Source organism: Lynx rufus, unplaced genomic scaffold (genome assembly GCF_022079265.1).
Source record: "Lynx rufus isolate CCGP_SWC_20201006 ecotype Redwood Valley unplaced genomic scaffold, mLynRuf1.p SCAF_4, whole genome shotgun sequence".
In the NCBI taxonomy this organism is placed as follows: domain Eukaryota; kingdom Metazoa; phylum Chordata; class Mammalia; order Carnivora; family Felidae; genus Lynx; species Lynx rufus.
In genome coordinates, this window is record NW_025814856.1 from 117,682,512 (window position 1) to 117,703,795 (window position 21,284).

Here is a 21,284-nt window from a genome sequence, read left to right on the forward strand (position 1 = left end):
GATGATGAAATCAATTTAGTGGGTCAAGACCAACATTAAAAACACTATTCTAGGGCTGAGGCAGGAATCACACAAGATGAGTCTAGAGCATCTTGTAGTTCCAAAAAGTAAGAACATGTTAAAAATAAAAAAATAAAAAAATAAAAACGACAACGATGGGTTTATGTCAAAGAACACAGGAAGGGTGGCTGGGTAGCTCAGTCGATTGAGCATCTAACTCTTGATTTCAACCCAGGTCATGATCCCAGTGTCCGGGGATTAAGACTTGTGTCGAGTTCCATGCTTAGCCTGGAGCCTGCTCAAGATTCATTCTCTCTCTTTCTCTCTCTCTCTCTCTCTCTCTCTCTCTCTCACTCTGCCCCTCCTCCACTCTCTCACCTAAAAATCAATCTAAAAATTAAAAAAATAATAATGTTTTAAAAAAAAAAACACAAGAGCCAACTGAAAGTGCACCTACTAGTCAAAGCTGGTACAATTATAGTGACAAAATAAATAAAGCACTATTGGATTATAGCCCAAAGTGTAAAATAAATATCTATGAATCCACACGGATATAAATATTGCTTAACTGAATAAATCAATAAATGGAAGACAAACCTCACATGCAGAAAATACCAAACAATGTATGTAGATATTCCACCTTCAAGGAGGTGAACATAACCCCCCACTCCTTCCGTGTGGACTGCACATAGTGGGTTGGGGAAAGAGTGATGGGACAGTGGAGAAACCTGGCAAACACTACCTCAACCAGGTGATCAAGGTCAACAGCGATAAATCATGTTGACAGTATGTACCCTCAATATGATGCGGGAAGAATGGCACCTCACCTCTGTAATCTTTCTCCCAGAAACCCATTAACACTAATCTAATCATGAGAAAACCAAGAGACAAATCCCGAGTGAGGGACCTTCTATAAAATGCCTGGCCAGCATGCCTCAAAACTGTCAAGAGCATAACAAACAAGGAATCCTGGAACAGAAATAGGATAGCAGGTAAAAACCAAGGAAATCTGGACAAAGTAGAGACTTGGGTTAATAATAATGTATTAGTGTTAGTTCATTCACTGTGACAAATGGACCTTCAAAATGTCCAACAGAATTGACAGAGGAAATTTGAGTGTGAGGCATAAGGGAACTCACAACTTTTCTGGAGATCTGAAACTGTTCTAAAATAAAAAGCTATTTTGGAGTTGGAGGGTGACTAAAACAAACTCTGAGCATTATCAGAGCAGCTAATCTCTAAGCTTTTCAGTGGCTTTAAAGGCTAGTGAAACTAGAAGGAACTCTAAAGCTACAGTGAGAAAATCTAGACGCAGTCTCAGCTCTGCAATTCGCACTCAACTTACCAAGGTGCTCAGTCTGATTTTCCCCAACTATGTAACAGGGTTTAATACCTGTCCAGCCTACCTCACAGGGTTGTTTTGTTGTGAGAAGCAAAGTACATATGTGAGTTACAAATGTGGAAATACCATATAAGATATGGGGGTTATGATAACCTAACCATGATGTTAACCAGAATTCTCTGGTCCCTTCCCAAATCAGAGTAGACTCAGGGTTACTGAAACTCAGTCTTCTGCCTACTGAACCAGTATTTGGGTTTTCAAAGGGGTCTCCAGACCAACAGCAGTAGTATCACCTGAGAACTTGGAAACACAGTATCTCGGGCCCCACCACAGATCCACTGAATCAGAAACTCTGGGGGTGGTGGCCAGTAACCTGTGTTTTGACAGGCCCTGAAGGTCATTTTGGAGCTGCTGAAGCTTGGACCCACCTCCCCAGAGAAAATGACAGATAATCGTGATAACTGTGAGGCCCATTCACATGGGCCATATTCCTCTAGCTGGCTTCCTGCCCAACTAGCAACCATGCGACTCTCCAGAAACCCCCTCACATCTACTAACACTTGGCTAATTCTCATAACTCCTGAGAGAGTGGAGGAGAAACAGTATTACCTACAGGGATGTAGGGAAGTCCGTGATATGCTAAACCTCAATGTGAGTTAACTAGCTAGAGCAAGACACAAGTACATGGTTATTTTTCCCAAGTAATCTGTGAAATTCTTAGCTATAAAGGAAAATCAGGGCACCTCTCGGGACCATACACCAGTTTACAAACACCCAAATTCCAACATTCTGTCCTTCTGGTCCCAGGCAAATTTGTCAAACAAGGTGTCTTAATCTGTGGGTCAGAAAAGGTAGATAAACATCCATCCACCCTATCTATATGCACCTATGAAAATAAAACCTTTAAATGCCAGAAAACAAAAGAGACTTCCAGGCCCTTAAGCAAGGCACAAAAAATGCAGAATGAAAAGTAATAAACAAACTAGAATACTACTAGAAAAACAGGAATTACCAGTCAAGAGAGCCGCATGTTAGCAGGTTTGCATGAAGTCCATGCAATCCTTTCCGGAACCACGTTTAGGCCACAGCTATTACCCTTTTCCTTGTTAACTCATTATTGATATTATTCCCAAGGATACACATACAATAAACGTAAGACAATACTGGGCTACAAAAAGATGGAGTTAAACACCTAATTAGGGTGAATTTCACGCTGCTTGTGCACAGGTATATTTACAAGGTAGGAGAGCTGCTGGCACGAACAGTGTCTCTCAGAAGAACAGACACAGGACTTGCTTGTGTCTGGAGACAGAAATATTATGTCTCAGCACAACTCACAAAGAAAACATATGCTTAAACATATATGCCACCCAATAATCATTCCTTCATTCACCTCCACTTTCCTTATTCCTCACTGACAGTCTTCTGGAAGATAGAGACTGTATCCCATAATTTAGTGACAGATGAAAAGAAACAAGATAAATGACATGCCTATCTCATAGGTAAATTCGCCCCGAGTGAACCATCACAACTCCTGCCTGCAGATACTCAGAATACCTGTATTCATAGGCCATCTACATGATCTAGCTTCTCCTGTTTCCCACCATCCCTCCTCCCCACCAATGAACACACAGTAACACAGCATTTGAATACCAGCCAGACTAGTGAAAGCATATTCCCTAGCTCAGAAACACTCTGTGGCTCTCCAAATGCAGAAAACGGGGTAGCCGTGGACTGCCCTCAAGCTTCCCTGCATCTCTATCCTCCAGCTACATCAGACAGCATCTCCTTCGGCCATTGCTCAATACTCCCTCTGCCTGAAATGTCTTGACCTTTAAAATCTTACCACCTGCTCTATTAACATCCCCCCCAGGAGCTCTCTCCAAGTTTACTCTTTGGAATCACTCTCCTGCCTTCACTGGCAATCATGGAAGTAACACTCCCCTCCCCCGCCATTGAGTGGTTCCAGGAATTAAATCAGGTAACATTTTTTCAAAAAGTATTGAGAATAGTGTCTCACTTTTTGTAGATAATCCATTAAAGAAAGCTACTGTTATTATCATTATATGGTCCTCCTACCTTATGACTAGTTACCCTTCCCCAAACCTACCTACCTCTTAGCTGGCTTTCCCCAAGGGACCACATGCATCCATCCCCCCATTCTCTCCGGACACCTGCCCAAAAGGTTGTACAGCTTGGGCCTCCCTTAGAAACCTCAACTGCCATAATTTCAACTAAAACCACAGGCTCACAGAGGTGACAGCCAGCTTTACCCTCTCTTCTGAGTTACCTTCTGGATATCTCCACTGATGTCACCCATATACTTCAAGCTTAGTCTGTTCAAAACCAAAAGCATTCTTTTTCCCTAAAATCTATTCATCTTTCTATTTTCCCTTATAGTGTTCATGGCACCTTAAATAAAATAGTCATATAGGCCTGAAATTCTAGAGTTACTTTTTTTGTTTGCTTTAATATTTACTGCAGAATAATACATTTATGTGGAACCAAATTTGAGAGATACAATTTCAGTCTCACACTTGTCCTTTGCCACCTATTCTCCTTCTCTTGGGGAATCTGATGTTACCAACCTCTTGCGGATCCTTCAAAAGATAGTTTATATTTCTGATACACAGCGGGTATGTGTATCAGAATACCTGCTTACCAACCAGTTCTCTGGAAAAACAAAAACAAAAGCCCTGATTTATTGCCTTTGCTGATTTCCATGGTGTAAAGACTCCCACCATGGCCAATGTCAAAACAACCAATACAAAGTCATTGACCAAGGAATTAAAAAGAGATGCACACAATTGGTTCTCACAAGCTGGTAAAAGCTGACTTCAGCCCACCAGTTTAGGACTGTGTGTACAAAAGCATAAATATGTACATGTCTATGTATAGATAGATACAAAATATATTCTCAGAGATTGTTCCTAATCAGCAGCTGTAGAGCTGCCTCTTTTTTAACTGCTCCATCGTTTATTAACCAGTCCCTACTGATGGACAATTAGATTATTTGCAATTTTTTATTTATTTGAACAATGCTGTAATAAATAACTTTCCACACACGTCATTGTGCACATACACATATCTGTAGGATAAAATTCATAGAATTGTTATGGCGGGTTCAATGGGTGCATGCGTTTGCAATTTTGATAGATCCTGCCAACAGCGCTACACAGGGCCATTTTCACTTCCACCCACCCTAAATAGTGAGTCGTCAAATAGGTTACTGCCAACAGTGTTAACACATCTCATTATATTTGTCAAACTGATAGGTTGGAAACAGCATCTTATGAAAGTTTTAATTGGCATTTCTCTTTTTATTTATGAGGTTAAGGTTCTCATATGTTTAAGAGTAATTGTGTGCTCTTTTGTAAACTGTCCATATTCTTTATCTCTATAGTAACTGTTCTTTCTCTTACTGATTTGCTGTAATTCTCTATATACTTAAAAAAAATTTTTTTTTATTTACTTACTTTGAGAGAGAAAGCGTGCATGCGTGCACACCAGGGAAAGGCAAAGAGAGGGAGAGACAGGATCCCAAGCAGGCTCCTCGCCATCAGCACAGAGTCCGACACAACCCTCAAACCCACAAACCTTGAGATCATGACCCGAGCCAAGATCAAGCAGGACACTTAAACTGAGCCACCCAGATGCCCCTGTAGTTCTCTATATCCTGATGAAATTACATCTCTGTGACATGTATTGAAATTATATTTCTAAGTTTATTGATTGCCTTTGACATAGTTTTCTTTTTTTCATTTCAAGATTTTACTTAAATTCAGGTTAGTTAACATATATGGTAATACTGGTTTCAGGTGTAGAAGTTAGTAATTCATCACCTACATATAACACCCAGTGCTAATCACAAGTGCCCTCCTGAACACACATCACCCATTTAGCCCATCCCCTGCCCACCTCTCTCCATCAATTCTCAGTTTGTTCTTTACACTTAAGAGTCTCTTATGGTTTGCTTCCCTCTTTTTTTTCCCCTTCCCCTATGTTCATCTCTTTTGTTTCTTAAATCCACATACAAGTGAAATCATATGGTATTTGTCTTTCTCTGATTGACTTATTTCACTTGGCATAATACACTCTAGCTCCACCCATGTCATTGCAAATGGCAAGATTTCATTCTTTGGGATGATGAAGTAATATTCCATTGTATATAAATATCACATCTTCTTTATCCATTCATCAGTCAATGGACATTTGGGCTCTTTCCATAGTTTAGCTATTGTTGAAAATGCTGTTATAAACATCGGGGTGCAGGTACTGCTCTGAATGTGTATTTTTGTATCTTTTGGGTAAATACCTAGTAGTGCAATTGCTGGATGGTATAGTAGCTCTATTTTTAGTTTTTTGAGGAACCTCCATACTCTTCTCCAGAGTGGCTGCACCAGTCCGTATTCTCACCAGCAGCACAAGAGGGTTCCCCTTTCTTCACATCCTCACCAACACCTGTTGTTTCTTGTGTTGTTAATTTTAGCCATTCTGACTGGTGTGAGACGATATCTCATTGTGGTTTTGATTTGTGTTTCCTTGATGAAGAGTGATTTTGAGCATCTTTTCATGTGTCTGTTAGCCATCTGCATGTCTTCTTTAGAAAAGTGTCTATTCATGCCTTCTATCCATTCTTAACCAGCTTGTTTGTTTTTTGGGTGTTGAGTTTGAGAAGTTCTTTATAGGTCTTGGATAGTAACCCTTTATCAGATATGTCATTTGCAAATTCCGTTGGCTGCCTTTTAGTTTTGTTGATTGTTTCCTTCTATGTGCAGAAGCTTTTTATCTTGATGAAGTCCCAATAATTAATTTTTGCTTTTGTTTTCTTTACTGCCAGAGACCAGTAAGAAGTTGCCGCAGCCGAGGTCAAAGAGGTTGCTGCCTGTGTTTGCCTCTAGGATTTTGATTCTTTCTTGTTTCACATTTAGGTCTTTCATTCACTTTGAATTTATTTTTGTGTATGATGTAAGAAAGTGGTCCAGTTTTCCCAGCATCATTTGTTGAAGTGATGGTCTTTTTTCCATTGGATATTCTTTCCTGCTTTGTCAAAGATTAATTGACCATATAGTTGTGGATCCATTTCTGGATTTTCTATTCTGTTCCATTGATCGAAGTGTCTGTTTTCATGCCTTGTCAAAGATTAATTGACCATATAGTTGTGGATCCATTTTTGGATTTTCTATTCTGTTCCATTGATCTAAGCGTCTGTTTTCGTGCCAGTACCATACTATCTTGATTACTACAACTTTGCAATACAGCTTGAAGTCAAAAATTGTGATGCCTCCAGCTTTGCTTTACTTTTTCAAGATTGCTTTGCCTATTCAGAGTCTTTTGTGGTTTCATACAAATTTTAGGATTGTTTGTTCTAGCTCTGTGAAAAATGCTGGTGGTATTTTGATAGGGATTGCATTAAATGTGTAGATTGCTTAGGGTAGTATAGACCTTTTAACAATATTTGTTCTTCCAATCCATGAGCATGGAATGTTTTTCCTTTCCTTTGGGTCTTCTTCGGTTTCTTTCATAAGTGTTCTATAGTTTTCAGAGTATATATCTTTTACCTCTTTGGTTGGGTTTATTCCTAGGTATCTTACGGTTTTGGTGCAATTGTAAATGGGACTGATTTCTTGATTTCTCTTTCTGCTGCTTCATTATTGGTGTGTAGAAATGTAATAGATTTCTTGGGGTGCCTGGGTGGTTCAGTCAGTTAAGCAACCAACTCTTGATTTCAGCTCCAGTGATCATCTCAGGGTCATCAGATTGAGCCCCCGACTGGCTCCACGCTGCACATGGAGCCTACTTAAGATTTTCTCTCTCTCTCTCTCTCTCTCTCTCTCTCTCTCTGCATCTCTGTGTGTGTCTCTCTCTCCAAATAAATTAATTAATTAAACAGAAATGCAATCGATATCGGTACATTGATTTTATAACCTCCAACTTGGCTGAATTCGTGTATCAATTCTAGTAATTTTTTTGGTGGAGTCTTTCAGGTTTTCTACATAGCGTATCATGTATGCCTTTGGACGTAGTTGTTTGTTCTGTTTTTTTGTTTTTTTTTTTTAAGTTTACTTTATTTATTTTGAGGGGTGGGGAGGGGCAAAGAGAGAAAGAGAGAGAGAATCCCAAGCAGGTTCCGTGCTGTCCAGTGTGGAGCTGGACACAGGGCTCAATGTCATGAACCACGAGACCATGACTTGAGCCAAAATCAAAAGTCAGACACTAAACTGACTGAGCCACCCAGGCACCTCTTGACATAGTTTAAAAAAAAAAAAAAAAATCTGGCCCTGCAAACATTATACGTAGTCAAATGATTCAATCTTTTGTTTTATAAGGTCTAGATTTTGTGTCATATCTTGAAAGAATTTTTTAACGCCATTATCATTAAAATGACATTTTGGTTTTTTTCCAAGTTATTTCAATGTTAAGGTTTGCATCCATGTGGAATTTATTTTAGTGGAAGTTACGATGTAAGGCTCTAACATTTTTACCTGATTGTACCAACTCTGCTTATGATCTCCCATTGGATCCTATTTGCCTTCTCCCTCAACCCCATCCCTCAGATCCCTGGAGTTCCAAGGGGCCGTCATCCTAACCTTCCAGCGTTTCTGAGTGATCTTTCGTTTCTTCTCCATTGTTACCACCCCAGTTCGGGCTCACCGTGCCAGCACTCCTAGCCTCTGACGTTCTCCACCAGCTATAGAATACTTCCTCAAAGATAGCTCCCACCATGTCACCTCCTTGTTCACTGTCTACAGAATGAGACCAGGATCCACTCCAGTTGGGCCCCAACCTACCTCTCCATTCTCATATCCTGTCACTTTTCCCATAAAAAACAGTCCACTTTTCCTTAAAACAGTCCTTATCATCATACTAGAAGGTTCCTCACTCCTTAAAAATGCTACACCCTGACTCATCCAGCATTCTCGGCAGGATGTGCTTTCTACATAGTCCTCTGTTCCCTTCCTTTGTCCCAATACTATGTGTCCTTTGAAGCCTGGCTCAAATGCCCACTTCTCTGCAAAAGCACCTCACATTGCTCTTTCTGCGCTTCTCTAGCATGGCAAGACCTTGTTCACAGCAAGGACCACCCCTCCTTGTCTGTCACAATGCTCCTTAAGAGCAGTGGCTGTGACCAATTAATTTTTTCATGCTCCCTGCTTCTACGTAGCACCTCATGCACAAGAAATTGTTTTTAATGAAATGAAAATGCCTTTAGTGCATATCAGAATCACCCGAGGGGCTTGTAAAAACACAGATTGCTGGGCCCACCTGCAGAACTTCTGATTCAGTAGGTGTTGGGGGGAGGCCCAAGAATCCACATTTCTAACAAGCTCCTGGGTGATGCTGATACAGCAACTGCTAGAACCCACTTTGAAAACCACTGCCTCAAACCACATCACAAACCTCAAATTGAAAGCCTTTAGAAACTAGGACACAGTATGTCCAAAAATCTCATGGAGAAGGAAATCTTCTCAGGCTGGGTGTCATTTAGATATGGGTAGATTTTTTCTTGTCCATCCAGTTCATCCTAAAAAGGTAGTGAATGGCCCATGACCACCAAGGTAGAGACACTGCTATGATTAGATCCATTCTCTGGCTCCCAGTGCAGTGCTCTCCCCGCATTGAGGGGCCCTCTGGTCAAGGGCCTGGCATTAGAAGCAGAATGACCAGACTGTTCCCTTAGTGACTGTGAGTAAACTAAGCCACTCTAGGCCTGTGACAGTCAGGGGTTGAGTGGAAGCAAAAGAAACCAGCCTGGCAAATGAAACCAAACACAGTATCTTGGAAAACTACCAGTGTCATGAGCACGCTATGCAGGCGCACATACAACTTGTGTCTTTCCACAATGTCGGTTTTATTCAATCCTAAAGCAAAGTTAATCATAATTATAAAGCAGGTTCAGGATTCCAAACTCAATGACATTTCACCATGTGATTAAACCTGCCTTCTTACGCAGCACACAGAGCAGAACCTAAGACAAACCACACAAGAGACAACAGAAGGGTGTAGGAAGTTAACGAACCAAATGTGAAGTCAATCTGCGAGCATGTAGTTGAGATAAGGCCTTGGGCAGGCCCAGGTCAGCTCTGGGCACTAATTGCTTATTATGTTCAAGCAGGAAGGATCTCGGTTCTTTTCAGCAGCAGTTGTCTTTTTTTAAGGGGTTAGGACTCAAGGATCTGACAGTTTGCTGCAAAAATCCTCCCCTTTTTAAAGGGATTGAATCGGTCATAGGCCCCTGCAGACCTCCTCTGTTTCTGTTTGTTATCAGTTCTGGGCTGTCAGCTGATGCTGGTCCCGGAGATACCTCATAGCTGCAGTACCTTTAACTCTTTGCATCATTGCTTGACTAAGGCCCCTGCTTGACATGTGAGACTCCATTTTGCTCTCTACAACCAGTTTAAGGAATTTAAGAGAAGGCTGGAGAGGCCAGCACTGGCATAGCTTCCTGGGAATGGAAGCCAGGCCACAACAATGTGGTACAGACAGGAATGGACTTGTCAGGACACACCCTCAGCAGCAGAATCTCCATGGCCCTTGGCACTCACCCAGAGTCCAGCAAGAGGCATGTGACTGGCCTGGCTCACAGGGCCACCCATGGCCAAGGAGAATGGAGCCCTGGTTCTGGACTCAGCAAACTATAGGCAAAGAAGTGATTCCTCAAATGGAAATCAGGAAGGGCAAGTGGATGTTGGACTACTAAAGAGCAAGTAATTGCTCCTGAGCCTCTGTTCAGTCATTGGTAAACTAAGATGATGATAGCCACCTTACAAGTTATTGAAAATCTAACAAGATAGTATAAGCAAATCACTTGGGCTGGCACGCGGTTAAGTGCTTCACAGATACTAGGTGCCATTGCTATTTTCATTATTCTTTGTAATTATATGCCTTTAAAGGCAGCATGGCTCCAAATTCCCCAATGACTCCAAAGGACACCTCAGTTAATTCTATAGACAGCAGAAATCTGCTTGAAGCAGTCCTGAACCTGTGAGGAAAAAACCCACGTGGGTCTTCCCCATATTCTTTGAGGCTTTCAAATACCCCACACTCACTGCATCCCAGATGCTAGACAACGGAGCAACTCTAGAATCTGAGCCAGCAAATGATTTTAAGCTACTTTCATGGCAATGCTAGAGAACAGATTGTTATATCTCATTCAGTTTCAGTTACAAAGGTGGTAAAAACTCAACTTTGGATTCAATTCCCAGCAGCAAATAAACAAACCTTGTGTAGCAACAAAGAAAGCAATTCAAAAGCTCAGGACAGGCATTAAGCCCCTCCTTCTAGTCAGTTCCACCTGGCCTCCAGCAAGCAGTACAAAGACACAAAAAGGGTAAGATTTTGCTTGGACCATCATCCTCGGAGGATCCCGAACCCCATTCTATCCCCTCCTCCTTCTTCAGACAATCAGCAGCCTGAATCATGACCTACAGAAAAATAGAACTTTCCTCCCCAGGGCCCCAATTAAAATCCAGACTCATTCCCTTTGAGCCACCTATCCCCACTGTAACAAACAATTTCTCTGTGATTGTTTAATATCTCTGTCCCCTTTGAAACTGTAAGCTCCTCGAGGGGAGGTTCCACGTTTGGACAATTCATCACCATATCCTATGTACACAATGTGGTACCCGACACAGCGTGTGTCCTCAATAAATAGTTCTTACGTGTCTGAGCAGAAATCATATTCCATGTTTTCATTCCAGGGAGGCATTTACTTCAAGTTTAATAATGTCTGTGAGACTAAAAACATAATATTATTTAGTGAGATTTAAAAAATAACTCTGGCTTCGAAACATGTAAGATCACTGCCCACTCACAAATGATTTGGGGAAAGAAATTTGTTTTATTAGACTTACACTGTAACTTAACATTTCCTGTATTATAACATTTGATACCAAGAAAGAAAATAAGTGTGGAAATCTTTAATGGCACTATATTTTAATACATATGTGGAGAAATGTTATATTGAGAAAAGTGACCCACACATTTTTGAAAAGTCAGGTTTTAATATGTTAACTGTAGAGAGTAAACAAAATAATAAACTTGATTTTATACTGACAGTCACAGATCCCTTGATGATCTCTTGGGCTGTTCATGGTGATTTAATTCTGTTCTGCTTACAGTAAAGCTATTTTTCAATTCAGGTCCACTCTCCAGGAGTAAACACAGACATTCAGAGAGCAACATGATAATCGTCTAAAAAATTTTATATGAAGGCAATGTGTTTCTCAGCTGTAAATCCATGTATTGCTATTTAAGAATCATATTCCACTCATATTTCAGGGGTCTTGGGGAGCCTAGAAACAATCACATTCTGACTCACAAACAAACAAATTTAGGCAGAGTGACTATAAATCAAGTCCAGAAAAATTCAACTTCAGGCTATAAACACTATGACTAAGAACAATGAAGTTACCATTGCATTCTCTGTATTTCTCCAAGATGAAGGAAATATTTAATCAACTTTAAAACAAAAGAATCGGATAAATAACTAAAGGAACAAGTCCCTTATGCTGCTATTCCATCTGTTATAAAAGAATTTTTAAATTTTCACATACAAGAAGCCCAGGAAGGGCTGTACAAGGCTATAGTCTGCCTGTTGTAAGCTTCTACAAAGAATGATCTTTGAATAAATCCATATTTATCAATATTTTCATATAAGAGGAATCATTTCTGAAAAATATTTTACTTCAGACTTTTTTTTTAATTTTTTTTTTAATGTTTATTTAGTTTTGAGAGACAGAGAAACAGAACCTGAGTGGGGGAGGAGCAGAGAGAGAGGGAGACACAGAATCTGAAGCAGGCTCCGGGCTCTGGGCTGTCAGCACAGAGCCCGATGCAGGGCTCGAACCCACGAACCGTGAGATCATGACCTGAGCTAAAGTCAGATGCTTAACCAACTGAGCCACCCAGGTGCCCCTACTACAGACTTTTAAAAAAATTCAAATGTCTTTGATTTTAACTTATGAAAAATCTCCAACATATGCAAAAGTATACAGCAACACTGTCTCAAAAGAAATGTAATATGACCCATATATGAATTCTAATTTTTAAGAAACCAGTTTAAAAAAGTAAAAGAAAATAAGTAAAATTTGTTTTAATTATATATTATCATAATATATCCAAAATATTATCATTTGAACATATAAACAAAAAATATTGAGGGGCGCCTGGGTGGCGCAGTCGGTTAAGCGTCCGACTTCAGCCAGGTCACGATCTCACGGTCCGTGAGTTCGAGCCCCGCGTCAGGCTCTGGGCTGATGGCTCGGAGCCTGGAGCCTGTTTCCGATTCTGTGTCTCCCTCTCTCTCTGCCCCTCCCCCGTTCATGCTCTGTCTCTCTCTGTCCCAAAAATAAATAAAAAACGTTGAAAAAAAAATATTGAGATAATCTTATTCTTTTTTGCACTCTTTGTATATTACCCATACTGTATATCTCAATAAGGATTAGCCACATTTCAAGCGCTCAACAGCCATTTGTAGCCCATGGCTGCCCTAGTAAACAGCTAATATAGACAAGAGTACTAAAAATCTCATGAATTCTCCAAACAGCTAACAGACACATGAAAAAATTCTTGACATCACTCATCATCAGGGAAATACAAATTAAAACCACAATGAGTACCACCTCACACCAGTCAGAATGGCTAACATTACCGACTCAGGCAACAAGAGATGTTGGCGAGGATGTGGAGAAAGAGGATCTCTTTTGCATTGTTGGTGGGAATGCAAGCTGGTGCAGCCACTCTGGAAAACAGTATGGAGGTTCCTCAAAAAAATTAAAAATACAACTACCCTACGACCCAGCAATTGCACTACTAGGTATTTATCCAAGGGATACAGGTGTGCTGTTTCGAAGGGGCACATGCAACCCCATGTTTATAGCAGCACTACTGACACTAGCCAAAGTATGGAAAGAGTCCAAACGTCCATCGATGGATGAATGGATAAAGAAGATGTGGTATACATATATAATGGAGTATTACTCGGCAATCAAAAAAAGAATGAAATCTTGCCATTTGCAACTACATGGATGGAACTAGAGGGTATTATGCCAAGAAAAATTAGTCAGAGAAAGACAATCATATGACTTCACTCATACGAGGAATTTAAGATACAAAATAGATGAACATAAGGGAAGGGAAGCAAAAATAATATAAAAACAAGGAGGGGGACAAAAAATAAGAGACTCTTAAATATAGAGAACAAACAGAGGGTTACTGGAGGAGTTTGGGAAGGGGGGTGGGCTAAACGGGTAAGGGGCATTAGGAAGACACTTGTTGGGATGAGCACCGGGTGTTATACATAGAGGATAAATCACTGGAATCTACTCCTGAAATCACTGTTGCACTATATGATAACTAAGATGTAAATTAATAAATAAATTAATTAATATTTTTTTAAAAATCCCATGAATTCATCACCCAACTTCCATAATCATTAACTCAGACAGCCTTGTTTCCTCTAAACTCTCTCCTCAACCTCAGATTATTTTGAAGCAAATGCTAAAAATCATAGCATTTCATCCATGTTCAAATTTCCTTCATCTTTTTTTTTTAACAGTTGTACATTTGTTCAAATTGGAATCTAAACAATCAACTATGAGGATCTCTTTTTAATGACATTTTTGATGACACCAACATAACAGGAGTTGTACTTTTAGTAAAATGCTTCCTTCATTCAGATGTTTATTCCACATCTATCTTGCGTCAAACACTGGTCTAGTCCCAAGACACAACCACGAACAAGACTCAAAGGAACTTGTGGCTTAGTTCCTGCCTGCACAATAGGACCACTCAAGGCAGCTTTAATAAACAATAACAGTTCCATCAATGGGCAAATGGATAAATAAAACATGGTATTACATACAATGGGGGCGTTATTAGGCAATAAAACCGAATCAAGTACTGATTCATGCTGTAACAGAGATGAACTTTGAATACAATATGTTTGCTGATAGAAGCTACACACAAGACCACAGAGTATGATTCCAATTACATGAAATGTCCTGGATAGGCGAATCCATACAGACATAAAGTAGGTTAGTGGTTTCAGGGTGAAAGAAGAGACTGCAGATAGGGGCGGATTTCTTTGGGGGGTGACGAAATGTTTTAAAATTAATTATGGTGATAGTTACACACCTGTGAATATACTAAAAAAATCATTGATTTGTATACTTTAAGTGGGTGAATTGTATAAAATATGAATATCTCCATAAAGCTATTATTTAAACAGCTATTCCAGTATAGCTGGAATACTACCCAGCTATAATACAGAATGAGAATAGTCCTTTAAAACAAATAATTCCAGTGACCAACCCTCCTTACCCCCAGCCACCTGATCCAGAAGCTTAGGGAGTGGGGCCTGGGTAGGGAAAATTTTTTAAAAGATCCCTAAGGGATTCTAATGTAAGTCAAACAAGAGTCAGCGGTTTCAAGGAAGATTCAGTCAAGTGATCAACAGTTACAAAACGGTATGATAATGGCTCTCTATAAAATGGGTAGGCAGAGTGGCAAGAGTGTTCTCCAACTTTAACTTGGAGGTGGGAGAGGAAGACTTCTTGCAAGTGACATCCATGCTGAAATGTGATGGACGAGTGGGAATTAACCAGGTGAATATGGGTGAGAAAGAAGAGATTACAAAGAAGACGGAAGTTTGTGCAAAACGGGGAGGCCAGAGCACATTATGCATAGCCCTGGGGATACAGGCAGGGTGCTGCATTTAGTTCAATGTGACTGGAAACCACAGAGCAAAGTGATGAATGATGAACTGTGAGCCAGAGGTGATTCACAAAGGTTCTGGTAAATCAGGTTACAAATGTGAAATGCTCATTTATCAATAAAAAATTGACCAAAATATAGTTCAAATTCCATAAGTTTTAATTCATTTTTAATAACACCACCATATATATGAAAAAATAGTGCATATAAAAGGCATTTATTCTACAATGCTTATTTGTGAATGGGTCTGAGATCTCCTTACAATATCTCCAAGGTGAAAACAATCAGAATAGGTACTTCCCCAGGGATTTAAATAACTAGGATTTCTTTTACTTCATCATAAGTTGATGAAGGCATTACAATATTGTGGATCAAAAAGTAGGAAACAAAATGCCACATTCCAATTACATTTTTCACAGAATATTCTAACAGAATATAACCAAATACAATCCTTTCATATTCTCTTTTTAATTGAGCACCTGCTGTGGACAGGATACCACACTTAGTGATCTGAGGAACAGAAATATGAGGAAAGTGTACTAGCTGTGCTTTTAAGGCATTTACAATCTAGTAAGGGAAGCAATACATTTGAATAAATAACTAGGCCAGGAGGCAGAGGGGTGGGGGGATTGCTTGGGTGGGCGGAGGTAGGAAAGGAACAAAGTACTAAAGGAAAGAAGCCAACATATTCAGTGGTCAGAAACTAAACTGAGGGCTCATTTTTTTTTTCAAATGCTGTGAGAGATTAAGTTCAAAGACATTATTGTGGCAGAAGTGGCTTATGAGTTCAGCCTTTAAAGAGTTGGTTTTTCACAGCTAGAGACAATGAAAGAGCTTTCTAGGCAACGAGAGTGTATGGGCCAAGGCAAAATGCTCAGTTGCTGAATAAAGTGCTCAGTTGCTGCCGGTGCACAGAGTTGGGGAATGAAGGGGGAAGGCGGGCCCTGAGCCCAGGCTGCAGAACCCTGACTATAGGCTGGGGACTCTACACTTAAATGGGAAGAGAAAGGACTTGGCGTTTCAGGCTCAGATCCACCTGTATTAGCTGTGAAGCAGCCTCATCTGGAGCACAACTTTTCCAACCCTGACCCGGAATTATAATAACAGTGCCTGCTCTGGTGTTGCTCTGAGGATTAAAGGTAGTAACTCAGATACGGCACGCATGACAATAGGGCACAAGACGTTTGGCAACTACTGCTGCTGTTATTAATGTTATTACTATTAACTATAGAAGCCACTCAGGAAGTTTTAGCAACATAAGGACAGCACTTAAAGCATTGACCTGAATGTGATATGAAGGAGACACTGTAGGAGGAAAATCTGCCTGTAAGTAATGGTAGGACAGTGCAACAGTCCCTAAGACCCCGAACTGAGATGGTGCAGGGGCAATGGGAATGGATCCGTGTGAAAGATGCTGAGGAAGAGAGGGACGAGAGTTGGGGTGAGCTTAAACGTGGCCTGAACAGTAGTGACTGGAAAGTCAAGAGGGAATTTTCCAGAAGAAAGGGGTTAAAAAGCGGATGAGTAAGATGTAGACAGAAAAGAAATTCACAGAGAACTAGACAGCTCTCAATTATGCCTGGAAGGCTCTATCTTCCTGTGCACCGCCCCCCCCCATCATTTCTGTGGACATTCTGGGTTAGAGGGTTCCCCAACCCTCGCTGGAGTACTCCTAAAATGGAATTAACCATTAAGAAAATATAGTACTGCCAAGAGGCACATTATAAAACTGGATTATCCAGACTCTCATGCAGGGAAAAATGTTATATTACCCCCTAAAATGGGAATGGAAGAAGAAAAACAAATGATCGCAAATTCCTTTCCACCCTATTTTGCCATTAGCCCTTTAGGCATGGTAACCTTAAAACTCTTATCTAACGTCTCCTTGCCCTCAGTTTTATTACAAGAGTACAGAGCTGAAATGTAGTTATTTTACTAAAAGGTTGCTGCAGAAGCTTTTAGAATTAGTAGTGATTTCTGACTCCTCTGTTCTACATATGGGAACAGAGGAACTAGCTGTCTTTCCAGCACTTTCCTTAAGAAGCATAAAGCATTGGGGCGCCTGGGTGGGTTAAGCGTCCGACTTCAGCCAGGTCACGATCTCACAGTCCGGGAGTTCGAGCCCCGCGTCAGGCTCTGGGCTGATGGCTCAGAGCCTGGAGCCTTTTTCCGATTCTGTGTCTCCCTCTCTCTCTGCCCCTCCCCCGTTCATGCTCTGTGTCTCTCTCTGTCCCAAAAAAAATAAATAAACGTTGAAAAAAAAATTTAAATAAAAAATAAAAAAAGAAGCATAAAGCATTACTGCGTTCAAAGTTCATTTGCCACAGTGAATAAAACCCATCAGATTTCTCTTTAGATTTAAGGGAAAGGTTCAATTTAGATTTAGGTGGAAGAAAAATTTCCTTCCCTTTTATATTATTAAAAGTCCCCCATCTACCAAGCCCACAAAACCATAAACTCAACCACAAAAATCAATGGCAGTAAGAGTCTCAACAATTCAGAAAATAGTACAACTAGACACTTGATATCGTCAGTGATAACTTTATAGCCCAACCTCACATGGTTTTAATATATTGTATCATTGGACCCTATCATAAGTTAACAACTAATTAAACAGTGGGAACAGGAGAGATTTCTATGTAGTAGAACGATCTAAAGATTTAGAGTCAGAAAAACCATTGACAAAACCGAGCTCAGCAATTTACTATTGACCCTGGGCACGTTCCTGAACCTAGGCTGCGGTTTTTTGATCTGAAAAACGGAGACAACCTCACAACATTGCCTGTAAGATGGTAAAAATTAAATGAGATAATACAACCTACTGCAGCCTGGTAGTATCTGTCCTACAACATAACTATTAGCTATTATTGAAACTGTTACCTCAATGATAAAGCAACAAATATTCTTTTGGCTAAGCAATACAGTTTTGTCACAAATAAAGTTAAACAGAGGCACCTGGGTGGCTCAGTCCGTTGAGCGTCTGACTCCGGATCAGGTCATGATCTCACGGTTTGTGGGTTCAAGCCCGGCGTCGGGTTCTGTGCTGACAGCTCAGACCCTGGAGCCTGCTTCGGATTCTGTGTCTCCCTCTCTCTCTGTCCCTCCCCCACTCTCACTTTGTCTCACTCTGTCTCTCAAAAATAAATAAATGTAAAAAAAAATTAATAAAAAAAATTTAAAAAAACAAATAAAGCTAAACATCTATTGGTTTTAATGGTGAAAAATACATTTTAATTTCTTGGAAGTGGTCCAGCACAACAGAAAACGGAATGGAATTCTAGTTCTGCCAGGATAATCCTGGGGAAATTGGTTAACCTGCTAGAGCCTAACGTCCCATCTGCTTAGAAATACCTAATAATAACATTACAGTAATGTTTAATGAGGTAATCAACATAAGTTTCCAGCACATATCCAGTTCTTAGTAGGTACTCAAATAATAGTAGTTACTGGTATTTGTTAATTTTCTGAATAGAAAAAAAAAAAGGATAAAAAGCATGAAAATCAAAACCAGCTATGTAATCACCATTCTTCATACTTTACAGAGAAGTTTTTATTCGTTTATTCCATAAATTTTTCTTGCAGGCACTGTTGTTGACTTTGGGGATGCAGCGATCAACATGACAAAGTCTTTGCTTTCCTGGAACTTCCATTCTGGTTGGGGAAGCCAGACAGTAAACAGCCCAAGGCGATCGTCTCAGAGCCATGAGGAACACCAAACTGGGAAGGGGGTGGGTGCTAGCAAGCTGGGGGGGGGGGGGGGGGTGGCGAGGGGTTATCGTCATTTAGCTAGGTGCATTTCTGCCCAGGCCTGCGTGAGTGGTCTCCTTTGGCCAGAAGGGGGAACTTCATCTTGTATGATGCTTAGGGGTAGAGTGTGGTTATCAGAAGTCAGACCTACATTTTTTCCTGTCTGTGTGAGGATCTCTTTTGCAGCTGCAGCTTAAAATATTTCTAAACGACTCAACCCAGTTCTCAAAATCTGAGGCTCAGTGCAACATCAGCGGGGGAGGGGGAGGCGGTGGAGGCTTCAGATGCACTTCAGCACAGACCCCTTCAAATGCACAAACTTTACAGACCCCTCGGCTAAGGGGTTCCGACTGAGCCTGGTAGTTTGTGAAACGGGGGAGGAAGAGTACAAGTGTGCTGAAGGTGGCTGGCAAGTTCATTACCCCGGTTAAGAAGTATCTGAACGATCTACCATTATGCCCTCCGATGACTCTAGAGGCTGCAAACGCTTCCCAGGACGCTGGAAGGCCCGAAGGGGCGGATGCCCTCAGCCGGGAAAACCGGGAGTGGGGCGGGCCGAGCCAGGGGACCCAGGCGAGCCGGGCGCTGCAAGGCCAGCGTCGCCCGCGTCCCCCCAGCACGCCCCATCCCGCGGATGTGGTAAGGCCGCGCGCTCGGCCCACTTAAACAGGTTTCCTGTGCCTCTCGCCCCGGCGCCGCGCCTCTCGGCTGCCCAGGACAGCCTCTCTGTGCCGAGCCCTCCGGCGCCCGGACCCAGGCCCCGGCGCTCCGAGCCTTCTCGCCGTCGATCCTGGCCAAACCGTCCCTCCCAGGACGGAGCTCCAGGGTGGGCAGCACCCCGGCCCTACCTCCCCGGAGGCTGGCGCCGGCCCCGACAGCAATCTCTCCTGCTCGGGGCTGCCCCACCAGCCAGGAGCGACAGGAGGCAGACTCTGGTCCTACCGAGACTGTTGGCGCCCCTCAAACCGGGGTCCTTGCGAGCCAGCACCGCCTCTGGCCCTCACCACCCCAGAACCCTTCTGGCGAGCGTCCCGGCGCTTACCTGCACGCTCCGCCGTCGGGGACTCCGCCTAGTTCTCCGGTGCCCGTCTCCCGGCTTCGCCCGCAGACCCGGGAGGAGGCAAAGCCGGCTTCTCCGGTCCCCCTGCAACGCGCAGCTGACAGTTCCCGTGCCAGCAGCAATAGACGGCGGCGGGGACGGCCACTAGCGGATGGACAGCGGGGCCGGAGTTCGCGCCGCGTACTGGCCGCGGTGCGCTGGGGTCCCCGGCGATGCCAGGATTGCCGGCGCTGCGGACGCGCAGCCGGTTCCCAGTACTTTGCCCAGAACTTCTCCGCGCCGCCAGTAGATTAGCGGGAGGAGCACAGCCAGGGGCGGGACGAGGTGGAGGAGCCTGCGGGGCGGAGCCACACAGAGGAGGGCCGCGGGAGGCGTGGCAAAGTGACCACACTCCCACCAATCGGGTGTCGACCCGAGGAAGGAGGTGGGGCGATGGTCTCGTAAAAAGCGAGCGGTTTCCGTGACGCAGTCGGGGCAGTTGGGACCCCTGGTTTTCCGCAGGTGGGAAGGGCGGAAGGAGGGGAGAGCTGCCGCAGCGTCAAAGAGGGGCTACTGGCAGCTCAGCGCGCAACCTGCGTGCTGTAGGAGCTCAATAAATGTTGGTCGAGTGGCATTTCCAGGACAGGGAAGGAGGGAGAAGAGAGGGCGGTGTGGGAGGGGCTTAAGGAGAATGTTCCTGGGGATACACGTGCGAACAGGCAAAGAGGACTCCATCTCTTGAGGGAGTCAGAGGCAAAGGGATTGAGAACGGAGAAAAAACGTGGTGAAGGGAGGCTTGCAGGCATTGGACGACGAAGAGCAGAGAATCGGTGTGGGACTCCGCCCAAGACAGTGACCCTAACATCCAGAGGCAGTGGCGCAGATTGGTGCCGGGGCCCCAAGAGAAGACCTGAGGGGAGTGTAGTTGTTCTGTTTTATGCTGTTCCTGTGCAAAGGGGAAGGAAGAGAGAGCATCATCGTTACAATTAAAATGCCAGAGCCCTTTGGTAGACAAGGAAGTCCACCCGGCTTAACTGCCCAGTCGCTCCTCGGCCTCCTTTGATCCTAGCGTGAATGCAGCAACTGCTCACCTGGGGTCAGTTTGGAGCCTGCAAGATGTGCGAGTGCCGCAGGTGGCGGGGTGGAAAAGGAATGACCAGTTACGGGGTGCCTGACTATGTGCGCCTGAAGCAGATGTGGCCTTGCTTCAGGGATAGCGGCACACCAGGTTCCTGCTCTCGAGGAGCTTACGTCTTGGTGGGGAGACATACCATAAACCATGTATATGTATATACATATGTATATGTACAAATATAAACAAACGGGAAAGTACTGATGAACTATGAACACTGACGCAATTGCTAAGCAGAGTTTTCCTAAAGTGTTGATGTAGGAGACAGGGAGCTGTGAAATGCCCTGAGGGCCTCTTGGAGGAGGTGG

The 21,284-nt window shown here is 42.6% G+C and overlaps 1 protein-coding gene across 3 annotated transcripts in view; it reads right to left on the reverse strand.

Moving 5' to 3' along the window:
• Positions 1 to 20,158, reverse strand: part of OSBPL3 (oxysterol binding protein like 3) — a 176,972-nt gene extending 156,814 nt beyond the window's left edge. For all 3 annotated transcript variants that reach the window (XM_047095284.1, XM_047095283.1, XM_047095282.1), the window contains exon 1: positions 19,848 to 20,158. The gene's annotated coding sequence lies outside the window, so the exon portion shown is untranslated. The remainder of the gene's footprint in view (positions 1 to 19,847) is intronic.
• Between the last annotated feature and the right edge of the window lie 1,126 nt (positions 20,159 to 21,284).